This window comes from Antechinus flavipes, chromosome 2, assembly GCF_016432865.1.
Source record: "Antechinus flavipes isolate AdamAnt ecotype Samford, QLD, Australia chromosome 2, AdamAnt_v2, whole genome shotgun sequence".
NCBI classification, from domain to species: Eukaryota; Metazoa; Chordata; class Mammalia; order Dasyuromorphia; family Dasyuridae; genus Antechinus; species Antechinus flavipes.
The window spans coordinates 350134518-350161592 of record NC_067399.1 but is presented as its reverse complement, the minus strand read 5'-3'; the positions used below and the strand labels follow the sequence as shown (position 1 = coordinate 350161592).

At 32.3% G+C, this 27075-nt stretch overlaps 1 protein-coding gene across 11 annotated transcripts in view; it reads left to right on the top strand.

Annotated features, from left to right (window-relative positions):
• The window catches only part of LRFN5 (leucine rich repeat and fibronectin type III domain containing 5), a 357934-nt gene that overhangs the window by 63213 nt on the left and 267646 nt on the right, over window positions 1-27075 (top strand). For 10 of the 11 annotated variants that reach the window (XR_007950700.1, XM_051978009.1, XM_051978012.1 and 7 more), the window contains exon 2: window positions 15580-15666. The exons of the other annotated variant lie outside the window; for it this stretch is intronic. The gene's annotated coding sequence lies outside the window, so the exon portion shown is untranslated. The remainder of the gene's footprint in view (window positions 1-15579; window positions 15667-27075) is intronic. 11 annotated transcript variants of the gene reach the window in all.

Here is a 27075-nt window from a genome sequence, read left to right as displayed (position 1 = left end):
CTCCACAAGTCTGAGAGATAAACTATCCTATGTTCCTCTAATTTATTTATAATCTCGTTCTTTATGCCTAGGTCATGGACCCATTTTGATCTTATCTTGGCATATGGTGTTAAGTGTGGGTCCTTGCCTAATTTCTGCCATACTAATTTCCAGTTATCCTAGCAGTTTTTATCAAATAATGAAATCTTATCCCAAAAGTTAGAATCTTTGGGTTTGTCAAACACTAGATTGCTATAGTTGATTATTCTGTCTTGTGAACCTAACCTTTTCCACTGATCAACTAATCTATTTCTTAGCCAATACCAAATGGTTTTGGTGACTGCTGCTTTATAATATAATTTTAGATCAGGTACAGCTAGACCACCTTCATTTGATTTTTTTTCATTAATTCCCTTGAGATTCTTGACTTTTTATTGTTCCATATGAATTTTGTTGTTATTTTTTCTAAATCATTAAAATATTTTCTTGGAAGTCTGATTGGTATAGCACTAAATAAATAGATTAGTTTAGTATCCCTACTTTTTAACAAGCAATTGAAGAGAAACTATTTTGCTGACATAGATCTATCTGATTTGTCTTTATTTCATTACAAAAATTACCAATGAAATCTGGCTCTACCTTGAAGCCATTGCTGATTTCTAGCCCATCTATCTTGACACACATTAATAAACTTTTAGTTCTCTTTGTCCAGTTTTGCCTTGGTAGTCAGGGAAAAAGCCCAAACAAAGAATTTTTTTGCTAAGACCCTGACCTCAAGGAGTTTTTAGTCTAATGGGAGAAGGCAATACACAAAAAGAAAATTTGAAAAAGATGGGGACACCAACAAATACTCACTAGCCAGGAAATCTTGTTTCATTAAGTTGAGACCAAAAGAAGCTATAGATAGATAGTGGATTAAGCTGTTAGGTATAGATTTTACTTTCTATAAAAGAAAGTTTTGAGCTCTCCAATCAAAAGGGGGAAGAGATAAGGGAAGTTGCTGATTATTTAAGATTTTTAATTTAAATGTTTAAAAAAATATGAATGAAGATAAATATAAAGAAGCATGGAAAATTTAAATACATTTATTTTTTGAATATTTAAAAAATTTTCCCAATGGTTCACAGGACAAAATAGTCAATAACTTTAATAATCTAGTGTTTGACAAACCCAAAGACCCCAGATTTTGGGACAAGACTTCACTATTTGACAAAAACTGCTGGGAAAATTGGAAATTAGTATGGTAGTAACTAGGCATTGACCACACTTAATACCATACACCAAGATAAGGTCAAAATGGGTTCATGATCTAGGCATAAAGAATGAGATTATAAGTAAATTAGAAGAACATAGGATAGTTTACCTCTCAGAACTGTGGAGAAGGAAGGAATTTATGACCAAATAAGAACTAGGGATCATTATTGATCACAAAATAGAAAATTTTAATTATATCAAATTTAAAAGCTTTTGTATAAACAAAACTAATACAGACAAGATTAGAAGGGATACAATAAACTGGGAAAACATTTTTACAGTCAAAGGTTCTGATAAAGGCCTCATTTCCAAAATATATAGAGAATTGACTGTAATTTATAAGAAATCAAGCCATTCTCCAATTGATAAATGGTCAAAGGATATGAACAGATAATTTTCAGATAAAGAAATTGAAACTATTTCTAGCCATATGAAAAGATGCTCCAAGTCATTATTAATCAGAGAAATGCAAATTAAGACAACTCTGGGATACCACTACACATCTCTCAGATTGACTAGGATGACAGGAAAAGATAATGCTGAATGTTGGAGGGGATATGGGAAAACTGGGACACTGCTACATTGTTGGTGGAATTGTAAATACATTCGGCCATCCTGGAGAGCAATTTGGAACTAGATTCATAAGTTATCAAAATATGCATACCCTTTGATCCAGCAGTGTTACTACCAGGCTTATATCCCAAAGAGATCTTAAAGAAGGGAAAGGGACCTGTATGTGCAAGAATGTTTGTGGCAGCCCTTTTTGTAGTGGCTAGAAACTAGAAATTGAATGAATGCCCATCAACTGGAGAATGGCTGAATAAATTATGGTATATGAATGTTATGGAATATTATTGTTCTGTAAGAAATGACTGGCAGGATGATTCCAGAAAAGCCTGGAGAGACTTACATGAACTCCTGCTGAGTGAAATGAACAGGACCAAGGAGATCATTATATACTTCAACAACAATACTATATGATGATCTATTCTGATAGATGTGGCCCTCTTTAACAGTGAGATGAACCAAATCAGTTCCATTTGTTCAATAATGAAGAGAACCAGCTACACCCAGAGAAAACTCTGGGAATTGAGTGTGAACCACTACATAGCATTTCCAATCCCTCTCTTTTTGTCTGCTTGCATTTTTGATTTCCTTCTCAGGTTAATTTTACTTTATTTCTAAGGCCAATTTTTCTTATGCAGCAAAATGACAGTGTGGATATATATATACATATATTGTATTTAACATATACTTTAACATATTTAACATGTTTTGGTCTACCTGCCATCTGGGGGACAAGGTGGGGGGAAAGAGGGGAAAAGTTGGAACAGAAGGTTTTGCAAGGGTCTATGCTGAAAAAATTACCCATGCATATATTTTGTAAATAGAAAGTTATAATAATTAAAATCGTTTCCCCAATTCTATGCAAAACAATTTAAAACAATTGGTTTCTTTAAATCTTGAGTTCCAAATTCTCTTCCTCCTTTGTCTCCCTATCTGAGACAATGAGCAATTTGATATAAGGCTATTTTGCTATAGCACTATCTATATATGTGCAATCATGTAAAACACATTTCATATTAGTCATGTTGCAAGAAATTAGAAAAAATAAGGAAAATAAAAAGTAATATGCTTCATTTTGCATTCAGACTTTATCAGTTCTTTCTCTGAGGAGCGAAAGCATTTTTCATCTTAAGTCATTCAGAATTGTTTTTGCTGGAGAATAGCTAAGTCATTTACTCTATTAATTTTACTATGTACAATGTTTTACTGGGTTAGCTCATTTCACTTTGTATCTGTTCATATTAAGTCTTTCCAGGTTTTTCTGGAATTGTCCTACTCATCATATCTTATAGCAAAATAGTATTCCATTACAATTATATAATACAAGTTGTTTAGCCATTTTTTCAATTTCTAATTCTTTGCCACCAGAAAAAGATCTGCTGTAAATATTTTTGTATTAGTAAGTCCTTTCCTACCACTTTTAAAAAATCTTTTTGGAATACATATTTAATAGTAGTGTTTCTGGACCCATAGTTCTGTAGCCATTTGAGCATAGTTTCAAATTGCTTTCCAAAATGGTTAGGCCATTTCATAACTCCACCAACAGTGCATTTCAATTTTCTCACAGCTCTTCTAACATTTATCATTTTATTTTTCTGTCATATAGCTGAAGATTTATATAAATTTATATAAAGTTAACTAAACAAATTCAAGAGAACAATATTAAAATGACAATTATTATATTTTTTAAACCAACAATTCATTAATGAATGTTGTATCCGAAAAGTCACATCACACCTATCAAATTGACTAGGTTGACAGAAATGGAAAAAGAAATTTTGGAGGAGCCATGGGAAAATTGGCACCTTTAATGGAGCTGTGAACTGTTTTAACTATTCTAGAAAACAATTTGGAATTAAATTGTGAATGCCTTTTGATTCAGTTATACTGTTGCTTGTTTATACCATAAAGAGTTAAAAGAAAGAGGAAAAGGACCCATATGTGCAAAAATATTTGTAGTAGCAAAGTATTGAAAACTAAGGGAATGCCTATCACTTGGGAAATATGTGCAATGGATTTTATTTTTCTTCATTTATCACTTTGTGGGGAGAACTGAAAGTCTTTTTTTTTCTTCTCTCTCTCTCTGTGATAGTTGTAGGAATGACTACCAGACAAAAAATCCTCAATATAACAATACAAATTTTTAGCCTTTCCCCTAATTTCATTTATTACATTCACTTGACTTTTTTGAGCATCATTATTTCTTTTTACATTGTTGTAATTAATCATTGTGTATATTGTTTTCTTGGATGTTTTTATTTCACTTTGCATCAGTTTGTACTGACTTTTCTGTGTTTCTCTGTATTTATCAAACTAATAATTTCTTACATCACAATAACATTCCCTTAAATATATATACTCCACTTCATTTAGCTGTTCCTCAATCTACTTTATTTCCATTTAATTGCTCTCAGAAAAAGTATTGCTATAAATATTTTAGCGTATATGAGGACTTTGTATCAGTAGCTTTCCTAGAACATAAGCCTAGTAGTGGACTCTCTGGTTTAAAGATTTTGAATATTTTATATTTGCATAATTTCAAATGTTTTACCAAAATGGTGCTACCATTTCATAGTTTCACCAACAATGCACTTGTGGTTTATTATTCTATAATCTGTTCAACATTAACTATTGTCATTTTTGTCATATCTGCTAGCTTGCAGGGTATGAGGTAAAGCCTCCTAGTTTTTTTGATGTGTATTTTTCTTATTATTAGTGAAAAGAACATTATTTCATATGGTTGTGAATACTTTTCATATCTTTTGACCACTTATCTACATGTGTATGTGTAAACGTGCATATATCCATATAATACATATATGTATACATATGTGTGTATACACACAACACACAGGTATACAATATATGTATGTGTGTATATATACATATATATGTGCATATAACATACATGTATAATTTATATCTTGCATACTAAATCCTTTTCTGAGAAATTTGATATAGAGGTTATTTTTATTTTTTATCTTTGACCACTTGCCTTTTTATCCTAGGTGTTTAAATTTTATTTATGCTGTAGGATTTCAGGCCCAATTATCTATCCAGATTCATTTAGTCAAAGTTATCTATTGTGTCTTTTGCAATTTCTTCTATCCTTTCTTTGGTTAAGAATATAGCTGTGAGAAATATGTGATATGCTACTCTTAATTTTTGCATAGTATGATCTTTAAATTAAGATCATGTATTTAATTAGAATATATTGTGGAATGTGGGTATTATTCTTAGCCTAATTTCTTTCTGAATACTTTGTACTTTTCCCAGAAGTCTTTATCAAAAAATAAGTTTTCTGAGGAAATTTATGTTTTTCTACCTTATTGAATGCTAGGTTACTAAGTTCTATTGTTCTTTTCTCATTTGTCTAGTATGTTCCATTAATCTATCTCTATTTTTAAATCAGTAGCATTGGTATTATTGACGGATGGTCTGGAAGTTCTATTTGACCTTTGTCATTACTTTTCTTCCCCAATCATTTCCCCTTGATATTCTAAATATTTTTTCAACTGATTTTTAAATTATCCTGCCATAATGATAGAAATTATTACTTCAATGTAATATGCCATTGGCAATTTGCTAAAATTATAAACTAACGAATAGTATTGACATTTTTATTATATTAGCATAGTATAACTTTGAACTCTGAATTTTCCTTCAACTATTTAAGTTGCTCTTTATTTCTTTAAGGAGCAATTGATAATTAAATTTACATAAGTCACTTATTTGCTTTGGTAATACAATCTCTAAATATTTTATCCATTTTGTAGCTATTTCAATAATATTTTCCTTTTCATCATTGCTTTTTATTTTTACTTTTAAAGTATTTTAATTTAATTGTTTTAGTTTCATTTTTTCTTTTTTTTACTTCTTATATCACTCATTGAGAGGCAAATAATATGATTCTCATCATCCATGTGAAGTAATGAGAAACATATTTTCCCATTTACCAGGCCCCCCTTCATATATTAAGAAAAATAAAGGAAGAATTTTAAAATTTGTACTCAAGTCCATTCTCTATGTGCAGTTAGAGATAACATTTTCAATTATGATTCCATATGAATTGTGTTGTCAGTGTTTGATAAGTATTTCCAAGGCTTTCACAGTTGATAATATTGCAATGATTTTGAAAATTATTCTTTTGGTTTTGATTACTTCACTTTGCATCAGTTCATATAAATCTTCTAAAGTTTTCTGAATACATCTCTTCCATCACTTTTTATAGCACAGAAGTATTACATTACATTCATCTACCCCAACTTGTTCAGTTATTTCTAAATTAATGGACATGTTTTCAATTTTTTGCCATCACAAGTAGAATTGCTACAAATACATACGGTCCTTTTCCCTTTCCTTTGATATCCTTAAGCATAGATGTAGACATGGCATTATTGGGTCAAAGGATAAGCACAGTTTTATAACCCTTTGGGAATAATTTTGAATCATTCTGTAGAATATTTGACTCATTTCATAGTTATAACAAAAATGAACCTATTTACCTGGATCTCCTCTAGAAGTTGTTGTTTTACTTTTCTGTCAACTTAATCAATCTAATGGTTATAAGATGGTATCTTTGAATTTTTTTAATGTTCTTTCTTTAAGTATTACTCATAAGGAATATTCTTTCATATGCCTATTGATGGTTTTGACTTCTTCTTTCAAAAATTACCTATTCATATCAATTGGGGATTGGCTCTTACTTTTTAAAAAAATAATTTGGCTCAGTTCCCTATTAATTTGATAACTATGATATTTATCAAAGAAAATATCTTTAAAATTCTCCTCCCAAGTTTTTGAATTTCTTATAACTTTGGTTGCATTGGTGAATAATGTTTTACATTTTAGGTAATCAAAATTATTTACTTTACCTCTTTTGAACCTTTCTATTTTTTGTTTGATATTAAAGTCTTCCCTTATCCAGGGATTCAGCTGATACTTTCTTCTATGCTTCCCTAATTTGCTTATGTCTAAATTATGTACTTATTTCTAGCTTATTATAGTAGATGGTATGAGGTGTTGGGCTCTGCCAAGTTTTTGCCAGACTACTTAATTGTTTTCTCAGTAGATTTTTGTCAAATAATGAATTCTTTGCATAAAAACTGGAATCTTTGGATCAAAAAATAAATTACCATGCTCATTTGCTTCTGTTTCATTGACTCAATTTCTTTCATAGCATGAATTTTTTTATGATTGCCATTTTGTAATATAATTTGAGATTTGCAACTACTTGGCCTTCTTTACATTTTTCATTGATTATCTTGATATTCTTGACCTTTTGTTTTTTCCATATGAATTTTATTATTTTTCCTAGTTCTATAAAATAATGCTTTGATAATTTGATTGATATAGTATTGCATAAATAAATTAATGTAAGTAGTTTTGGATTTTTATTATGTTGAGCCAATATTATTGATGAGCAATTAATATTTATGTGACATATACATTACATTCATAGTATTCATATCATGCCTCTGTGTGTGGGTCTTGGCAGTTAGTATTTTATATTGTATTGTTATACTGTCTGTTGCCAATTGAAAGAATTTCTCTATCTCTACCTTTTGACTTTTTTTAGTTGATTTTAAAATAATCATTTCACCTGTAAAAAGTCTTATTACTGCAGAGAACATCTCTAGTACAATGTTGAATAATAATGGTGATAATGGACATCCTTGTTTTATCCATGATCTTATTGGAAAAGTTTCTAGTTTATCCTCATTAAAGGTAATGATTCCTTTTGGTTTTAGGTGGACTTATCTATTACTGTATTTCCTATTGTTTTAAATATGAAAAAACTGTATTCTGTTCAAAGCTTTTTCTACATCTTTCTATATAATTGATGCAGTTTATTTTGCTTATTGTTTTTCTAATATTGAGCCAGCCCTGCATTTTTGGCATACCCCGCATAATATATGATCTTTGTGATATTTTGCTGTAATCTTCTTGCTAGTATTTTATTTAAAGTTTTAACATCAGTTAGGAAAATTGGTCTATAGTTTTCTTTTTCCATTTTTTGCTTTTCCTGGTTTAGGCATGAAAAAGATATTTATTAACATTAATAGCAGCTCTATTTCTAGTGGTAAAGATTGGAAACTGGGGTGATGTTCATCAATTGGAGAATGGTTGAACAATTTATGGTATATGATTGTGATAGAACAATCTTGTATTTCAAAAATTTATGAAGGGCATCAATTCAGAAAAACCTAAGAAGGTTTTCTATGAGTTGGTGCAAGGAAAGTGAGAAAAACCTGAAGAACTTTGTGCACAAAGCAGGAATATATATTATTAATTATTCATCTATTTTCATTTTGGTTAAACTCAGTTAATAGGATATAAATCATCTTGATCTGCATCACAAATTCTATTTTTCTTCAGATTACATGGTTTTTACTCCCTCCTACAACTTCTTATGAGTCAAAAATAGTCCTCATATTATTCCTTTTCTGTAATGGGCTGAGGCTTGAGATGATGCACTGAGGTCCCAAGCACATGAGGCTAAATAGTAATTGGACCATACTCTATTAATATATAAGCTTGGAGAAAGAATGGCGCCCGCCCACTCTTTGTGCAAGTCCTGATGTGTTGTATAGGAAATGACGATTTTGGTGGGTGGAGGCAGGGGAGTGGAAAAGGAGGGGGAGGAGAGACTGCTTGGGAGCCATCTTGACTACCTTTTTCTGTTTTACATAGCTATTAACTGTTTCTCTGATTTGTTCTTAGACCTACTCATTATTTAAGATCACGTTATTAAGTCTCCACTTGGGGGAGGATTTTCTGTATGTGGTCCCTGAAACAATTATTATTTTCATTGTGTTATGGTTTGTAAAGAATGTATTAACCATTTTTGTCTTTTTATATTTGTGTGTAATATGTTTTTGCCCTAGCACATCATCAGTTTTTCTAAAAGTTACATGTGGTACAGGGAAATATGTATATTCTTTTGCTGTCCCATTTAGAAGATGCTATGTTTTTTTTTTTAACTCTAGTATATCCAGAAATTTGTTCAGTTTCTTATTTTCTCTTTTATCTTTCTGTTAGATTTATCATAAACAGAGAAGACAGTTAAGTCACTATTGTATTACTGTCTATATCTTTTTTTAGCTTAAATGTTTCTTTTATGAATTTGGATGGTAGCTATTTGGAATATATAAGTTTATTACTTATCATGATTTGTTGATGATGGCTCCTTTCAGTAAAATATAGTTTCCTTATTTATCTCTTTCTTGTTTTTGCTTTGTAAGATAGCTTGATTGCAAGTCTTGTTTTTTAAAATTTATTTGATCATAGTAAATCTGCTTTCCCTCCTCCTCCAGTAAAAAAAAAAAAAAAAAAAAAAGAAAAAGAAAAAGGGAGAGGAGATGGCTCAGTGGATAGAGCACCAGCCCTGAAGTCAGGAGGACTTGAGTTCAAATCCAGCCACTTAACAATTCCTGGTTGTGTGAACATGGGCAAGTCACTTAACCCCAACTGCCTCAGCAAAAAAAAAAAAAAAAGCAAAAAAAAAAAAAAAAAAAAGCAAAAAGAAGAAGAGAAACAAACAGAAAAAGGTAGTCAAGATGGCTCCCAAGCAGTCTCTCCTCCCCTTCCTTTTCCACTCCCCTGCCTCCACCACCAAAATCGTCATTTTCTATGCAACACATCAGGACTTGCATAAAGAGTGGGTGGGGGCCATTCTTTCTCCAAGCTTATATATTAATAGAGTATGGTCCAATTACTATTTAGCCTCATGTGCTTGGTACCTCAGTGCATCATCTCAAGCCTCAGCCCGTTATACTTTTCCTTTTTTTTTGGAATTTCCTTTCTTTTATATTTGAAAGTTTTCTTCCTGGTCTCTTGCAGAATTTCTTTTTTCTTAGGGGAATTGCTGAACTGAATCACAATGTGTCTTTGAGTTTGCAACTCTTATTTTCCCTTACAGGTGATTTATAGCTTCTGGCAACTGGTATCTTATTTTCTGCTTTTAGAAGTTCTGGGCAGTTTTCTTGTACTCAGGTTTACTTGTGTTCAGGATTTTTTGACTTATGTTATTCTAAGTAATCTATAATTTTTAGCTTGTCTCTGCATTTTGTTTTTGCTGTATTTTGATTAAATTGAGATCATTTATAATGTTATTATAATGTTATAATCTTTTTTTCTCCTAGATTGTTCTTCACTTCTATGTATTTGTGTTCCTCATCAGGTATTATTTATTTCTTTGGTGAGATTTATCATTACACATTTAAGATTTTAGAAAAAAAATTATCAATTATTTCTTGTGTGCATTTAGTAAATTCTGTTCTCACAATTCTTTTTTCTCTTTTTACCTACTCAGAAAATTCTGCCAGTATTGAATGAGTGGGTTAAGTGTTGAATCATTTTCTTTTATTTTTCAGTATTTTTTCTTAGATGTCTGGCGCTATTGTATCCTGCTTTGATTTTTGACTTTTGGATTTTGGATCTCCTAGACTCTGTGTGTAATAGAAGCGTGGAGTTCAAGTCCAGATACATGTACTGCCTTTTTTCCTTTTGTTCTACCATTCTCCTGTAGAAATCCATTGTAGCATTGTAACTGGCATTTGTAGTTTGGATCTTCATAGCAATTGAAAGAGAATGAGGAAGAGACTACAAGGGGGAGATTTCATTTTATGCCAAGCCTTTTGGGTCCTTGCTGCTGGTAGTGTGGTATATAGTGAATAATTGGGTTCTGAATAAGCTCATTAGATAAGAATTCTTGTGATTTTTGCATTCTTTAGAATTCCTGCTGTTCTAGATCATTGAGAGACAATTTAAATTGCTTTCTCTTTGGCTCATAATTTCTGTTGTAGAGAGGTTTAAGAGGTTTTAAGGATGAAACAAAGCATCTAATCCTCTATTTTATTAGTCATAGGATTCAATGTCTTTTCATCATGAAAACATGTATGTATATACACATACAACTAGTTAAATACACATATATGTGTGTATAACCATATATACACATATGTATAGCTTATATATTCACACACATAAAATACACACATATATACAATATATACACATATGATATAATAATACACCCATATATGGATGTATAATCATAAATTATCTTATAGGTCAATAGCAAACATTTATTAAGCATTTGTCTTTATCTCCTAAAATTGACTACAATTAAATTATTTCAAATTTACAAGTCACATCAAAGTAAATAGGTACATAGTCTGCCTGCTCCCAAATTTAATTTATTAAGTCAAGATAAAGTTTTCTTCCTAGATAAGACTATAATTTAAGGGACAGCTACATAGTACAATGGATGGAGCACCAGCCCTGAAGCCAGAAGGATCTGAGTTCAAATCTGGTCTCAGATACTTAACATTTCCTACCTGTGTGACCCTGGTGGATCACTTAACCCCAAATGCCTCCGCAAAAACACATAGATATAGAGTTTTTTATATGGCACTTTCAAAACTTTATTCACCTACTCAAAACAAAAAAATATTTTCCCAGTTTCACACACATGTATTCATCCATTCAATAAAAACAAGTTAAAATTCAAATCTGGTTAATCTGGATTGGATTTTTCCTAAATGCATTAAGTTTATGATCATATGCAAATTAAATATCCAGTTAATAACAAATCAAATTAATACTAAAATTGTCTAACTGGAACTTTTACAAGTAGAGCTATTCCCTTCAAGGACACATGTAATCAACTTGGATGAAGGGTTTATGGAAACAACACTGGGAAGGGGAAACAGCAATCTAATTCAGCTGTAGTCAGGAAAGCTCTATAGAATTTTTTGGGGAAGTTAAAAAAAAAAAACCTGTCATATGAGACAAAAGCACAAAAAAGTCAGACATACAAGAAGGAGGAGGAAAAGACAAACAAAAAAAAACTCGTTCTTGTTACAATCATTATTTGTTATAGGATTAAATCAATGCTAAACTAGATTTAACCATTGTCTCCTCAGTTCCATTTAGTAATTCCACTTATTACCTTGGTTCAAGTTCTGGCCCATAACATCTCCTTGTAGGATTAAATCAATCATACTGAACCATGCTAAATTAAATAACTATTGTCTCTATCAATTCCACTGACTTAGTAGCTTGTAAGAATCCTTTGTTTCAAGTTCAGAGTGCTGGCCCATAACACCTATACATATGTGTGTGTGTGTGTGTGTGTGTGTGTGTGTGTGTGTGTGTGTGTAGCAGCTTGTGATAACAAAAAGCTAGAAACAAAGTAGATGCCCATCAATTGGGGAATATCTAAAAGAAAAAATGTACTATATTAATATAATGGAATATTATTGTGCTATAAGAAATCATGTGTTTGATGAACATAGAGAAACATTAAAACCTCTATATGAACAGAATGAAGTAAACAAATAAAAAACAACACAATAATTAAAACAATATAAATGGAAAGGATAATTATACATACACACCTCCAAAATAAAAAATAAATGCAAAAAAATATATACCATAAAGATCGAAGAGGACTAAGAGAGAAAAGAACATACCTCTAACTTACCACATCATGAAGGTCCACAGTTGTCATGAAGGTCCACAGTTGTCATACATTGCCTGGATTTTTGGACTTTTTCAATGTATTGATCAGTTATATTGACTTTTTTTCCCTGTAGGGGAAAAAAATCTGTCATATGAGAGGACTTTCTATTAGAAAGAATAAGAGAGATATATGGGATAACAGTGACATAAGAAACAAGAGATATAAATAAAAACTTCTTATAAAAAATGAAGCAATGAATAACTCCCAATAACCAGGGTGACTAGTTATTAAGTAGCATGACTATATTTTCTATATACTATAAATTATTTAAAATGTAAATGAACATATTCAGAAATCCAATTGACCAAAAAAGTATGTACATAAGAGACTAAATCCTCCATCATCAAACAGGAACCAGTAGTTATGTTGCTGTCATGGAATCAGGGAAGAGGTTGTGATAAGTTGGAAAAGGTACATATGCAGCTGTAATCATTTTACCAGCAAACCATCTTCCATTCAATTCATTTACTGCAGACACGGCTGCAGCAATGGCTGCAACAATCGAGGGGCACTTCACATAAACGTTGCCCTGACCTGAATTTTTGTCAACATAAATATACTTTTTTTTTCTGAAAACAGCAATTTATTATTTTATTTTTATTTTTTTATTTTTTATGTTTTTTAATTTTTATTTAATAATTACTTTATATTGACACTCGTTTCTGTTCCGATTGTTTTTTTCCCTCCCTCCCTTCACTCCCTTCCCTAGATGGCAAGCAGTCCTTTATATGTTGGATATGTTGCAGTATATCCTAGATACAATATATGTTTGCAGAACCGAACAGTTCTCTTGTTGCATAGGGAGAATTGGATTCAGAAGGTATAAATAACCCGGGAAGAAAAACAAAAATGCAGATAGTTCACATTCATTTCCCAGTGTTCTTTCTTTGGGTGTAGCTGCTTTTGTCCGTCATTTATCAATTGAAACTCAGGTCTCTTTGTCAAAGAAATCCACTTCCATCAAAATATGTCCTCATACAATATCGTTGTCGAAGTGTATAATGATCTCCTGGTTCTGCTCATTTCACTTAGCATCAGTTCATGTAAGTCTCGCCAGTCCTCTCTGTATTCATCCTGCTGGTCATTTCTTACAGAACAATAATATTCCATAGCATTCATATACCACAATTTACCCAGCCATTCTCCAATTGATGGGCATCCATTCATTTTCCAGTTTCTAGCCACTACAAACAGGGCTGCTACAAACATTTTGGCACATACAGGTCCCTTTCCCTTCTTTAGCATTTCTTTGGGATATAAGCCCAATAGAAACACTGCTGGATCAAAGGGTATGCACAATTTGATAATTTTTTGGGCATAATTCCAGATTGCTCTCCAGAATGGTTGGATTCATTCACAACTCCACCAACAATGCATTAGTGTCCCAGTTTTCCCGCATCCCCTCCAACATTCATCATTATTTTTTCCTGTCATCTTAGCCAATCTGACAGGTGTGTAGTGGTATCTCCGAGTTGTCTTAATTTGCATTTCTCTGATCAATAATGATTTGGAACACTCTTTCATATGAGTGGTAATAGTTTCAATTTCATCCTCTGAAAATTGTCTGTTCATATCCTTTTGTCAACATAAATATAGATTACTCCTCCATGTTTGTTACATTCTTCAGTTACATCATCTTAAATCTCTTTTGGCAGAGGCACAGTGAGTGCTGTTTGTACAAACTGATAATTCTTCCTACCTAGGCTTGTAACACATATATAGAATAATTTTTTTTTTTACTGTGATAAAGCTGTTTTCCATAATAGTTCTGCTGTCAGAAATAAGGAATCCTTAATCTTCATCATAGTGTCAGATTTGAGGTAAAGAAAATCCTTTTTAGATCTCTGTTATGGAATTGCAAATAGTTATTACAAAAAGTCTTGGGCTTTAAGGTCAGTAAAAATGTTCATTCCTGTTATTTGTCTTCTAAGTCTGACTAACTTAAATATTATTTGGTTTGTAGTGTGTGTCTGTGTATGCCCTCACATCCTTGTGCCCACACATGCCAAAAAGAGTGTAAGATACCATAAATGACAATCCATGAACTATTATGGGAGATTTGGTCTGTTGAAAGATCTATCTTAAGAACATGTATAAATAATATTTCTCCTTGAACCCTATGTCTGTGGGACTCTGCCCAAGGAAAACAAGATAAACAGCTTCATTCTGGTATCTAGGTGGGGCTAGTTGAGTCTGGAGAATTCTATCCCTATTGAATTAAAGAGACTCATTCAATTCTATTTAATTCCAGCTCAAACTCCACCCACAGGGAATTGCTCTCGGTTTGTAGTCAAGCCTTCTATTATAATAAGAGCCAATCTTAAACCCTCTATAAGGTCAGAGGACCTAACATGCCATGCTATGCCATGCCAAGCAAACTCTCTCTCTTCCTGGCATAGCAGCAAACTTCTGCCCCCTGGGATGATATTCTCTTTCAGCGTTACCCTTTATTCTCACCTAAGACTTTGTATCTCTCTGTTGGGATTTTTCTATTAGAAACTTTACTTCTCTGTCAAGACCTTGCCACTAAGGAATTCAGCCTTTCTATTCATGTATAGCAAAGGCCGACTTCCAAATGCCTATAATAAACTTCTTTTTATCAATCTAGCTTTTCAATTTGTAAATTCCTTTATAAAGGACCTCTGTGCTGCCAGAAGGGGGTTCCTACTACTCCCTACCTTGTGCCAATCCAAAAGGGGATTTAGGGGAGCCAAACTTCTTCATTTGGTTCCCTGAACCCCGAACTATGAAGTACGGGCTTGCTCTCTGGAGGGCTTCAGGGTCAGCCAGATAAATCAAAGTCCTTGGTCTTAAGGGAGAGAAGTGAAGGAGATAGACAAACTGCCACAAGGCTTGCCAATGATGTATCCTGGATTCTGTAGTCCAAAGTCACCAACTTCTCTCCTCCTCATCCTCTCACAAAGTCCCTCTGGTCTCTCTCACCCCACCCTCTAATCCTTGCCTATGATTATCTTAACACCATACACACACACATACACATACACACACACACACACACACACACACACGTATATGTATATGTACATATGTATGTATATATATATGTATATATGTATATATATATATATATATATATATATATATATATGGAATATGTGTAATGGATATCATATTTCTTGCCTTTTAAATGGATGAAAGGGAGATTATTTGGAACTTTTGATGCTTTTCAAAAGCAAGATATAGTATTCCTGTTTATCCCTTTTAATTACCTCTGTTTGTGTTTCCCATAGGGGAAAAAAGTCAATTTAATTGATCAATACATTGAAAAAATCTGAAAATATGGGCAATGTATGACAGCTGTGGACCTTCATGAAGTGGTAAGTTAGAGGTATGTTCTCTTATCTCTCAGTCCTGTTCGATCTTTATGGTATATATTTTTTTGCATTTATTTTTGATTTTGGGATGTGTATGTATAATTATCCTTTCCATTTATATTGTTTTAATTACTATGTTGTTTTTGATTTGTTTACTTCATTCTGTTCATATAGATGTTTTAATGTTTCCCTATGTTCATCAAACACATGATTTCTTATAGCACAATAATATTCCATTACATTAATATAGTACATTTTTTCTTTTAGATATTCCCCAATTGATGGGCAACTACTTTGTTTCTAGCTCTTTGTTATCACAAGCTGCTACACACACACACACACACACACACACCACACACACACACACACACTCACACACACGCACACACATATGTATAGGTGTTATGGGCCAGATCTCTGAACTTGAAACAAAGGATTCTTACAAGCTACTAAATCAGTGCAATTGAGAGACATTAGTTATCTAATTTAGCATGGTTCAGTATGATTGACTACAAGGAGATGCTATGGACCAGAACTTGAAACAAGATACTAAGTGGAATTACTTAGTAGAACTGAGGAGACAATGGTTAAATCTAGTTTAGCATCAATTTAATCCTACAACAAATAATGGTTTCCTACTGATATAATGATTGGTTTGTACTCAGTGTGGGGCATATAAGCTAGAAGCTCTCAGGGCCAGAATGGACAAGCACAATAGAAGCTCTTGGAGACTGAGACAGATCCACCACCTTTGTGGTGGCTACAGGCTGAAGCAAAAACCTTTGGAGTTGGAGAGATTCAGAGGTCAGAGAAAGAGGCAGGAGTTCAAGCCCACGGAATCAAGGAGAGAGATAAGCCTCCAGAAAAAACTAGCCATGCCCCAAGTGAAGGAAACAAGACTTTGAAGGAGACAATAAAGGATTTGGACTTTAATCCCTAGCTACTCATGTGATGATTACTGAACTGAAATGAAGGCTGCCTCCAGAGACCCCAAGAAAACCTCAACAGAGAACATTACATTTTAGAGAAAACATTATATTTTGGTGCCAGAACATGGGGTAAAGAATCTTCATCTGTGACCCAGAAATTACGGTGAGTACAACAAGGAAACTTTGTTAAAGGGCTAAAGTAGTACTTTAGCCAAAATGGGACAGATATTTAGAAAACAGCCTTCTTTTCCTCTTCAAGGAAAATGTGTCAAATGTTTGGTCAGACTGATAAAAAATCAAGGTTTAATTGTAACTTGGGAGCAGATCATTGAACTTTTAGAAACAGTACAGTACACATCTCCTTGGTACTCTAAGGAAATAGAATTGAATCTAGACAAGTGGAAATTAGGAGGTGAGCAACTATGTGAATACTACAATGATTATGGACCTGACTTAATTTCCAAAGAAACACTTTATACATATAATTTAATACAACTGGCTTTAGGAAATTACATAAATTATAGAATAAGAAAAAAGAAGAAAGAGCAGGAGAGGGAGGATCCAGATAAACTAGGTGAAAAGGATGAAGAATCAGATAAGAATGGAGTTAAGTACAATTCTGAGTGTGGTACTTCACAGCAGGAGCTATTAGGGCTTTCCCCCTCTCCTGATCCACTTCCCTCAACGAACCCTTCATGGGTGGAGGGAGAAGGAGGAAGGGGAGAGGCAGTAACACAATCGGCACCATCTATGAGGCAGCCTATGACAAGATTACAAAAGGCACTGGTTAAGGCTAAAAAAGGACAGGATATTTCTGATTTAATAAATGCATACCCTGTTATTGAAGAGTGTGACTCTTTAAGTCAACAACGGAGAAGATATACTTTGTCTGATCTGGAAAAAATTAAGGATTTGAAAAAGGGTTGCACTCTTTATGGGGCTACATCATCTTATATTAAGATGTTATTAGAGAATTTGGCTTATGAAATCTTTACCCTTAGTGATTGGAAATCCATATCAAGGACATGTTTAGAACCTGGACAAAACTTGTGGTTTTTGGAGTATAGTGAATTATGTAGGATACAAGCCAAATGCAATAAGCAAACTGGAGTTAACATGCAAATTACCTTTGACCAACTAGCAGGTGAAGGTCAGTATGCAGAGAATTCAGAGAATTTAGCATAGATTAATTACCCCATAGAAGTGTATGAGCAAATTGATGCTGCTGCAATCAAAGCTTGAGGTTCCCACCCAGGAAAAGATCGAAGAGAAGCTTTCACAAAAATAGAGCAAAGTCCCAATGAATCCCTTGCTGATTTTGTGGGACATCTGCAGACAGCTGTTACAAGAACTATTGGAGAAAATGCAGCTACAAGAATTATGATAAGACAATTGGCTAAGGAAAATGCTAATGAGGTTTGCAGAAGAATTATATGGGGACTACACAAAGATGCTCCTTTAGAGGAGATCATAAGATACTGTGCCACAGTGGTAACAAATGCTTATTATATCCAGACTATGAAGAACATGAAGACAGGGTCCCTCTTGGCAAGGGACTTCTAGAGAGACTTATTGATGTTTTCAGTGTGGAAAAATAGGACATCTGAGAGCCCAATGCTGGTTTAGAGATAGAGTGAGAGGACAGGGTGAGAGAAGACCCAAAATCCTATGTCCAAAATGCAACTGAGGTTTCCACTGGGCCTCAGAATGTAGATTTACCCAGAGAAATGAGAGGCAGGGCCCACCTCCAAGATATACAAAAGACAGGTGGGGCATGATGGCAGCCTAGGTTACACCTTTTGAAGTTCAGGACTCTGATGTGATCAATCAGCCAAAAAGCAATCACATGGCAGAAAGGGATTACATATTCTATCAGCCAAAAAGCAATCACATGGCAGAAAGGGATTACATATTCTTTCAGCCAAAAAGCAATTACATGGCAGAAAGGGATTATAATTGGGGAGAATACAGGTTTTTTAATCCAACAGAAGGACAGTGTCCAGTGTGAGTAGCTCCAATGTGATTGCCAGGTGGTGAGAAGAGATTTAGAAAGTGGTAAATAGAAGGGACTAGAAAGGTTAACTGCTTGGGAGAAAGGGTTTGCTTGTATTTCTAGAGATGGAGAAGGAATCAGATGGGTGCCAACAGCACCTGGAGAGAGATAGAAAAAGAGAAAAACCTCAAAACAAAGAAGAAGACCTAAGAAACATCTCACACTGAAAGAGCATGGCTGATAATGAGATGATTAAAGAATTTCAAAACCCTCAGGAATCATTGGATTTCCTGAGATGAAAAATTATTGATAAAGACTGTTTCAGGAATTGAAAATCATCAGGAATCATTGGATTCCCTAACTCATAATAAGACTATTGCAGGACTTCAAAACTTGCAGGAATTATTGTATTCCTGGCACATGAACTAATGGATAATAGATTCCTTTTGAACTATTTCTAGGACTTATGGATATGTATAATTCCTCATGTTGATTCATGTTATTTGTTACATCACTACTAGCCTGCGTTATATTGCTATGTGTTTATATAATTTATGTAATTATATGTAATACCTTCCATATTGATGGATTTATGTATACCTGTTTTAAGAGTGAGCCCCTTCAGAAACTTACTAATCTGATTTGATTTCCCCTTTCCTTTAGTGTTTTCATTTCCCTTCCTGAGATGTCAAGGAGGGTGTGATCACCTCCTTTTATGATGTTTTCACCCTTTTTTGAGCAGTCAGGGAAGGTGTGATCACCTCCTTTTTTGGGGTTCTCATTTCCTTGGGAAGTCAGGGAGGTCATGACCACCTATGTCCTAAAAACAAAAGAAAGCAGGAGCCAGAACTCTGAACTTGAAACAAAGGATTCTTACAAGCTACTAAGTCAGTGGAATTGATAGAGACAATAGTTATTTAATTTAGCATGATTCAGTATGATTGATTTAATCCTACAAGGAGATGTTATGGGCCAGAATTTGAAACAAGGTACTAAGTGGAATTCAGGAGACAATGGTTAAATCTAGTTTAGCATTGATTTAATCCTACAACAAATAGTGATATAATGATTGGTTTGTACAGTGTACAGCATATAAGCAAGAAGCTCTCAGGGCCAGAATGGACAAGCGTACTAGAAGCTCTTGGAGGCTAAGACAGATTCATTCCATTGTCCACCTTTGTGGCTGCTGCAGGCTGAAACAAAAACCTTTGAAGTCGGAGGTTCAGAAGGTAGAGAAAGAGGCAGGAGCTCAAACCCATGGTACGAAGGCGAGAAATAGGCCTCCAGAAAAACTAGCCAAGCCTCAAGTGAAGGAGACGAGACTTGGAAGGAGACAATAAAGGATTTGGACTTTAACCCCTAGCTACCTGTGTGGTGATTACTGAACTGAAATGAAGATTGCCTCCAGAGACCCCAAGAAAACCTCAACAGAGAACATTACATTTTAGAAAGAACATTACTTTTTCTTGTTGATAGCTTCCTTAGATTAATGGCGTAATTAAGAACATGGTTCAAAGAAAATGGAAATTTTAGTCAGCTTATTTACAAAATTCCAAATTACTTTCCAAAAATAGCTTTATCATAGCTCTACTGACAATATATTAGTATACTTATCTTTCCCCAAACCTTCCAACATTGGCTATTTTAATTTTTTTTCATTTTTGCCAATTTGCAAGGTATGAGATAAAATCTGAGTTATTTTGATTTACATTTATTTTTTTCAATAGTGATTTATAACATTTTCTCATGTGGTTGTGAATGTTACAGTTTATTTTGACTCTTTTTATATCTTTTGTTTATATCTTTTGACCATTTATCTATTAAGAAATGACTATTAGTTACATGTACATATGTGTGTGTATTTATATATATATTTACATATTTATTAATTGTTAATACATCTTGAATACCAGAGGCAGATAGATGGTTCAGTGTATTGAGTGTTGGACATGGAATAAGGAGACCTGATATCAAATCTGGCTTCAGATACTAACTGTGCTACTCTGGTCAAGTCACTTAATCTCTTATTGCCTTAATACACTTGAGAAGGAAAGGGCAAAATAGTCAAGTTTCTTTGCCAAGAAAATCCCATGAACATTATAGTCCCTGGAGTCATAAAGAGTCAAATATGACTAATTGATTGAACACCAACCAGAAATTTGATACAAAGATTTTTCCCTATGTACCCATCTCCCTTCTTTATCTTATATTAGGGGTAGAAACCCTTTTTTTTCTGCCAAGGGCCATTTGGATATTTATAACATTTGTGGTCCATAGAAAATTATCAATTTATAGAACTCAAGCAGTGGGGGATTGCTGTACCTAGCTTTCAGCTAATAATTGTTTGCAGTTTGCTTATTAAATGATTTTGTGAGTCTTATATGGTCTTCAGGTCAAATGCTCCCTAAGCCTGTCTTATATGTATTAATTATGTATAATTATATATATGTATGTATGTATAATTATAAATATGTATTAATATTTGTGTAGGAGCTTTTTGGTCTTATGTAATCAACCTTATCTGTTTTATCTTTTTGCAGTTGCTTTTATCTCTTACTTGGTGTCCTACTTATAATGAAAAATGTTATCCATCTCTGGAGACAGAACTGATGGAGACTGAATGTAGATCAAAGTATATACTTTTTCTTTCTTCATGTTTCTTAGTTTAAAAAAAAAAAAACATTTCATGACCTGACTAACATGGAAATGTTTTGTGTGACAGCATATGCACAAACTTATATCAAGTCACTTGCTTTCTCAATGTGGATAAGTGGGAGGGAAAATTTTGGAACTCAAAAATTAAAAAAAAATGTCAAAATTTACTTTTACATTTACTTGGGGAAAATAAAGTATTAAATTAAAATGTAATTTCTCATTTTTTAAGATTCATTAAAATACATTAGAATGTATGTCCTGTATGTATCTGTAAGAGGTGTATGATCTTTTTCTCTTCTAATTTTTTAATAGTGTGATATTTAATAAGTTTGTATATCCATTTAGAATATAATATGGAGTGTTAGCTAGCTCAGTAATGTTTTATTACTTGAGTTGTTTTGATTTACATTTTTTATCATTAATAACATAATATTTTTCATGTGATTGTGAATGCTTTACAATTTTTCTTTTGAGAACTATTTGTTCATCTCTTTTGACCATTAATTGAGAAATAGCTATTAGTCATATATATATGCATTTTTATTGTTTATGTATCTTAGATATCAGAGACAGCTGGATGGCTCAGTAGCTAGAATGCCAGGTATATACTCCTAAGTTTAGATACCAACTGTATAAGCCTGGTCAAGTCACTCATACCTATTTGCCTCAATTTATTTGTAAAAAATGAACTGGAGTAGGAAATGGCAAAACACTCCCAGTATCTTTACCTAAAAAACACAAAGAGTAGAATACCACTGAAATAATTGAACAGTAATGATTTCTACCAGACTGCTTTCCAGTTTTTACAGAAGTTTTTAAGAAATAGGGAATTTTTCCTTAGGTAATTTATTTTCCACTTTATTAAACACTGGATTATTGAGTCTTAATATTTTTGAATCTGCTTCATCTAGTATTTTACATTGATCTTTCTTTAATCAATATTTTGATGAATCCATAACATAGTTTGAGAAAGGGCTATTTATTTTCCTTTTGTCATTAATTTTTTCATTATTTCTCTTAATATTCTATATATTTTCCCCCAATGAATCTTATTATTATTTCATCAGGTTCAATTAAGTATTTTTTTAGTAATATGATTGACACAGCATAATTTTAGTAGAATTGTCATTTTTATTACATTGGCATGATCTAGAACAGAGGACCAAATTGCTCCTGCTATTTAGATTGTTCTTTAACTTTTTAAGGAACATTTTGTAATTATATCTATTTTTTTTTTTTTTGCGTCTTTTGTGTATTTTAAGAATCAATCCCCATACATTTTGTTTTATAGTTATTTGGAATGTGATTTTCCCATTACTTGTTTTTGTTCTTTGTTATTTCTATATAGAAATACTATTAATTTTTGAGGATTTATTTTGTAAGCCTGCAACTTTGCTAAAACTATTCATTGATTTCCCCTAGGATTTTTCAAGTAAACCATCATGTCATCAATAGAGATTTTAAAAATCTATTTTATAGCTATCTTTACACCTTTCCCTTCTTTCTCTTGTCTTATTTTTGCTGTTGCTAATATTTCCAGAACTCAAAATAATAGTGAAAAGAATGGGCATCCTTGTCTTACTCCTATTTTTTTTTTTTTAATTTGATGCTTGTTTTTAGTTTTAGGTAGATGCTTTTTATGATATTATGATATTCCTTTATATTAGAAGGTTTTTTTTTTTTAACATAAATGATCTTCTACTTTGTCAATAGCTTTTCCTGCATCTGAGATGATCATGTGGTTTTGGATGTTTTTGTTTTTATGTAATTATATTGATTGTTTTCCTCAAGTGGGAACATCCTTGCATCCCTGATATAAATCCCACTTAGTTACAATGAATGATTTCTTAGATAAATCACTGTAGTCTATTTGATACTATTTTATTTAAAAATTTTGAGTCAATATTCCTTAATGATATTGGCTTAATGATACAGGTTTTCTTTCGATGTTTTATTTTATCTTTCTCTGATTTAGGTATCACAACTATATTTGTGTCATATAAGAGGATTCTGGTAGGGTGCTTCCTTCTTTTGTAAGAATAATTTTTGAAATGTGATTATTAAGTGTTCTTTAAAAGTTTGATAGTATTAACTATGTGAATCCTTAAACCAAGAGAATTTTTCTTTGGTATTTCCTTTTTAGCTAGATTTCTTTCCTTTTCTGAGATTCAATTAAGATCTTTATCTGAGAGTTTTAAATTTTTTTTGTAGTTTGAGTATTTTATATTTTAAAGGTATTTCTTTTGTGTTATCAATTTTCTTAACATATAACTGAGGAATATTTCATTTATTCTTTTTATTTGTTCTGATTTGCTGGGAGTTCATCTTACTTATTGACTATTTTATTAATTTGATTGTTTTCTTTTTTATCAGATTAGCTGAAAAGTTTATCAGTTTTATTAGTCTTTCAAAGAGCCATCGTTTTGTTTTATTTCTAGTTCACATATTATACCTGTAATTTTTAATGGTTCTTGTTTGCATTTATTTCATGTTATTTTATAGTTTTTAAAACCACATTACTCTTTAATACTCTTCTTCAACTTTATTAAAATTTAATTGCACAGATATAATTTTCCCCAAAGAATTTTTTATTGTATTTCAGAAATGTTGATGTTTTAGAAATCAGCAGCATTTCCTTTTACATAATTATTAAATATTTCTATGATTTATTCTTTTACCCTACTCACTATTTAAGATTTCATTGTTAAGTCTCCACTTGGGTCGATATCTTCTTTGAGGTCTTTGAACCAATTTCTACTTTTATTACATTATCATTAGGAAAAGATATGTTAACTATTTCTGCCATTTTACATATCTGCAATATCTCTGTCCTCTAGTAATATGTTTAATTTTTGCAGCAGTGTCATGTGTTGCTGAAAAATGTATATTAGTTTACTGTTTCATTTAGAATATGCTATTTGTCTTTTGACTCTTGTTTCTCCAGAAATTGCTTTAGTTTCATATTTTTTAGTAGTTTATCTTTCTGAAGAATTATGCAAAATTTTTGGAGAAGTTGTTTCAATTAGTTTTTTAATTGGTTCTTTCAGGATCTCTAAGTATATCACCACGTCATTTCCAAAAAGTAATAGTTTTGTTTCCTTATTGCCTGTTTTTATTCCTTCTATTTATTTTCATGTCATATTGTTATAGCTAGCATTTCTACTAAGATGTTGAATAATAATGGTGATAATGGAAATCCTCACACCACACCTTATCTTATTGTCAGAGTTTCAGGTTTATTCTCATAACAGATAATTGTTATTCTTTATTTTATTTCTATGTTACTTATTTTAAGAAAGACTCCTTTGATTCCTGTGGTTTTTGGTATTTTTAAAGAGAAATTGGTGTTGCATTTTGTCAAAACCTTTTTTAAAAAAAATCTATGATTTTTATTGTTTTTGTTACTTATGTAATCAGTTATGCTGATGGTTTTTCTAATTTTGAACCAGCTTGGTATAAATCTACCTAATTATAATGTACAATGTTTGGGAAATATTGCTAAACTCTCCTTGCCAGTATTTTACTCAAAATTTTGCATTAATATTCATTAAGAAAATTGGTTTATAATTTTTTTCTCTATTTTTATTCTCCATTTTGGGTATCAAAACCATATTTGAGTCAGAAAAGGAGTTGGTAGAACTTTTTATTTATTTATGTTTTCAAAAAACTTTTATAGTATTGGGATTAACTATTCCTTAAATGTTTGTTAGAATTCACTTTTGAATCCATCTAATACTTTTCTTATGGAGCTCATTAATGGTTTGTTCAATTAATTTTAAAAATTAATTAATTTAAATTAATTAATCCCTCCCTGTCTTTCTCCCTCCTTCTCCCTCTCCCTGTCTCCCTTTCTCTCCCTCCCTCCTTTTCTCTCTTTCTCTTCTCTCTCTCTCTCTCTCTCTCTCTCTCTCTCTCTCTCTCTCCCCCTCTCTCTCCTTCCTTTCTTTCTCTCTCTCTCCTTCCTTCCTTCTTTTTTTCCTTTCTCTCTCTCTCTCTCTCTCTCTCTCTCTCTCTCTCTCTCTCTCTCTCTCTCTTTCTCTCTCTCTCTCTTGATAAATATTCATCTACTTCACATAATCTGTCAGTTTTACTGGCATATAATTAGTCAAAGTAACTTCTAATAATTTCATTTCATCTTGTATTCACCCATTTCATTTTTGATTCTATTAAGTTTTTTCTTTTGTTAATCTCTCTCTAGTGTCTTTCATTTTATAATTTCTTTAACTTTTCCTTTACAAATTTGGATGTTGAGCAGCTAGATGGCACAATGGAAAAAGCACTGACCCTGAAGTCAAAAGGACCTGAGTTCAAATCTGGCAGCAGGCACTTTTTGACAATATTTGCCAGGTGTATGACTCTGGCCAAGTCACTTAACCCCAATTCCCTCAGCAGAAAAACCCAACCAAAGAAATGCCTATTAAAAAAAAAAAGAATTTAGATTTTTTGTTTTTGGTATATTTAATATTTAGTATTGATATTATTTCATTGTGCATGGTGCCTTTTAGGAACATGTAATTTACCTGCTTATCTCTTTTAATTAGGTCTATTTTTGCTTTTGCTGGATTTGAGATTTTAATTATTACTTTTGCCTTTTTTTACTTTAGCTGAAGCATAACCGATTCTGCTCAAGTCCCTTATTTTAACTCTGTGTTTCTCTGCTTCTAGTGTATTTCTTGTAAACAGCATATTGTTGGATTCTGATTCCCAATCCATTTTTCTATCTGCTTCCATTTTATGGGTGAGTTCATCTCATTCACATTATGTGTTCTATATCCCCACTCCATCCTATTTTCTTCTGTTTATCCACTTTTAAAAAAATTCTCTAAAGCACTCCTCTAAAGTCTGTTTTGCTTCTGAAAACTGCCTTCTTTAATTTGTCTTCCCTTTTATTACCTTTCCTCCCCTTTTTGTTATATTCCTTTTTCCTAGCCCAGTCCTCCCCAATAGAGCAGTTGGTAAGATTTATTTCTATTGCCAATTGTATATACATATTTTCCATCTTTGAACCAATTTAGATGTAAGTTCAAGTGTTGCCTGCTCTCCATTTTCCCCTCTGCTAATAAAAACTTACTTCACATTTCTTTTTATGTGAGATAATTCTCCTCATTCTTCCTCCCCCTTCCCTTATCATTCCCTCCTCACCTACCCTTTTAAAAAATTCATCTCAACACAATTAATTCACTCTTGCACCCTCTTTTTATGCAGTAGCCTTATAACTGCCATAATAATCATAAAAGTTTTTAGAGGAGAATATCATTTGACTTAATTCTAGAACTAGCTTGGTTTCTTTTTTATTCAATTGTAGATTAATTAAACCCTAAAAACCCTAAAAAAAAAATTTAAAAAAATTAAAATTCTGTCTTATAAGAAATCTTCATTTAATTGTAGGGATCGTGAAAAAAACAAACCCTTTTTTTGCATTGTTTGCCTTTATGACTGGAAAGCTGTATCACTTTTATCTGCTGCTTAGAGACCCTTAACTAAGGACCCACATGAGAGGGTCTGATCCTGCTTGTTAGGTAATTGACATGCAATAGCAACAATAACAAAAATTTTGGAAAAATTCAGGGAAACCTAAATTGCATTCCAGTTGTGCTGTTAGATTATGAATGGAGATTTTTAAAGCATGTGATTAAAAAAAGATATTTTTGAAAACTGTTAATTTTTGATGGGGGCATTATTTTGTTTTAAAACATAACAATTTTTATAATATAATATTACATAAATAATAAATTTATATAATAAAGAATAAGTTTTTCTTTGAAAAATTTTGGCTATCACTTATAAAAATTATAGATTTATATGAAGTAGTTTAAAGATGTAACTTCAGTCCAT